This window comes from Montipora capricornis, unplaced genomic scaffold (genome assembly GCF_036669925.1).
Source record: "Montipora capricornis isolate CH-2021 unplaced genomic scaffold, ASM3666992v2 scaffold_476, whole genome shotgun sequence".
NCBI lineage: Eukaryota > Metazoa > Cnidaria > Anthozoa > Scleractinia > Acroporidae > Montipora > Montipora capricornis.
The window spans coordinates 132501-135000 of NW_027180213.1; positions in this window are offsets into that span (position 1 = coordinate 132501).

A 2500-nucleotide genomic window follows, 5' to 3' on the forward strand; every position below is an offset into this window, starting at 1 on the left:
AGTTTAAGGTTAGCTTTTATGCATTTTTAGGATACTTTCTGTATTCGTATCCTTACCCTTACCCTGACCCCTGGTCTTACCCTTACCCTCGTTTTAGAAATGCCGTGAACGTTTCTCTTGTGTGCTACAAGACGCTCTTGCCACCATCATTAATTTAGTTAAAATCACGGTAAAAGGGAATGTCCCAGGGTGAACGTTTCCCTTGTGTGCTATGATCATCTCAATACTACTGCTTTTAAAACTGAGGCCGATTTTAAAAGTAATTGTGACGGCCTTCATGTTTACTGATGTTGTACAGCTTAATGTTTTTTGTTGGTTCATGCTTGTTTGCGAATCAGTTTGTCTGTGAGCCGTACAGAACTATGGTTTACATCTGTACAAGACCGGATTTCACTATCTTGTTCTCTGATCTCAATCACGAAAATGGTCCTTTAAACGGAAACAATTTTGCAGTGCAAAAATTCTGACACGCTAACTTGGGCTTTAAACAATAGTTCCTTGGAAAGACTTTTTTCCACTATTCCAATGTCTCTGTCGCGTATAATTATCGATTAGCCAAACTGCCTACTGGTAAGCAACAATGGTGAAGGACAAAGTTCTTATCGAATGACACACGAAGGACAAATGGCAAGGAGTTGAGCAAGAAATAAGGAGAAAGGACATCAATCCAGACTGGCCATTAGACATTGGTCAAAAAGTTCGTGTTAAATTTGGCCGGGGACGTTATGATGCTGTTGTCGTGAAGTCAAGGAAACCTAAAACCAAAGGTATGTCAATTTTATTTTCTCCTTTCCTTTTGTGGGCATTTGCGGCCTCTCTACGTTCTCAAAAAGGCTTGTTTAACTCATAGGGAATGTTTATATTCCTATTATTATAGAATAAGTATATAAGTTTTTAATTCACATACATCTAAGTGTATATTTTTATATATATGTTTTTATTTATGTTCTGGTGTTCCCAATTAGCAACACCATGCTAAATTGACATGACACTTGAATAAAGTTTATTAGTACATATACTCAAACAGCGGATAGCGTTGAACCCGCGTGCTGATTGGCTACTCAAACTACGGATATCCTTTGTTATTATTCAACACATGTGACAATGTCCAAATATGGTCATAGCTCGCTCAATATTTGCCACGCGTACTTAACAGATATCCTGCGAGATACGTAATTTTGTGAGTTGCGGAGAAAAATGGTAGTTTTACCAGCTTTTTTTCCAATAAACTTAGAAAATTGTGCTTTGTCATCAATCCATGCCACACGTGCGGCACGGTTATTTATGTTCTTTTAACCAATGATATTATTGTTTTGTGGCGTTTTTGTTGACTTCGTGGTCATAGATCTTATAAGCTCCCTATTAAGCCGAGGAGGACTTCTTATGTTTTCCTAGGAACGTAGGATAAAGTTTATATAAAGTGAAGCATAGGTTTGCTGATTCTGAACTTTCTCGAAGTTTTTAATTTTAATGATTTTGATGTCGAAAAATCTGAAATCATCAAGAGCAGTCGACATTCCTATGGCCACCCAACTTTGTGGGTAATGAGTGACGAACAAAAAGAACTTCTGCAGAAGAGGCAAAGAGTAAGAGAAACAATAGACTGCTTGCATTCTGCCTTTATTGCTAAAATACCCCAAGTTCTTGCCAGGCGAGCATGTTTGCAAAACAATGTGGTCTTGTTTATTGGGCCGGCTTCAGCTTTTTGAGCAAGAGAGATAAATTAACCTTGAGCGAAAAATTCGAGAGAAAAACCAACTGCAGGCAGTAGAAAGAAGCGAGGTCCAGCGAGACGGTCTAGGTTTTCTTTAGTGACGAAGAGTAGATCGTGATAAGCAACACAATGAATTGAAGTTTATACCAAAGCTGAATGATTTTGCAGTTGTAAATTCAAGTTTAAAAAAAAAACGGTAATCAAAGGAACATTATTGGGTAATACACAATTACTTGGGAAACCCAGTATTTACTTTGTAAACATATTATAAATATTAGCTTCGGTTGAACAGTCAAAGGAAAGAACTGTAGATATTACTGTATTTCACAGGAACCAAAACAAGCGTTGTTAGGAATTACAGCGTTTTAGGGAAAGAGTAACTGGCAAAATTACAATTATGTTGGGGATAAGGGATCGAACTTGATCATAGTAGTCACCATCAAATATGAAATGGCTCTTCTTAGTGGCAAACTCGAGCAGACCCTTTAAAGATAGAGCGAGGCATACAAAACGTCAAGTAAAAGATAATTTCAAAAAGGACGCGTTTATATCTGATGTTTCTCACTGCTGTTTGTGTGTTATTTCTCATCAAACTGAGATGGCCAAAGAAAAGGAGTACTTACAACATTGTTAAAGAGTATTTCGTGACGCACAAACTTGTGGCTGAAAAATTTTGCAACATTGTGTCATTTGTGCAGGGGAGATCTTCATCTCCATTCTCTCATTCAGAATTGTACAAGTTTTATCGATTCAATGTTTTTGAATGGATACTTTCATTCACTTCCA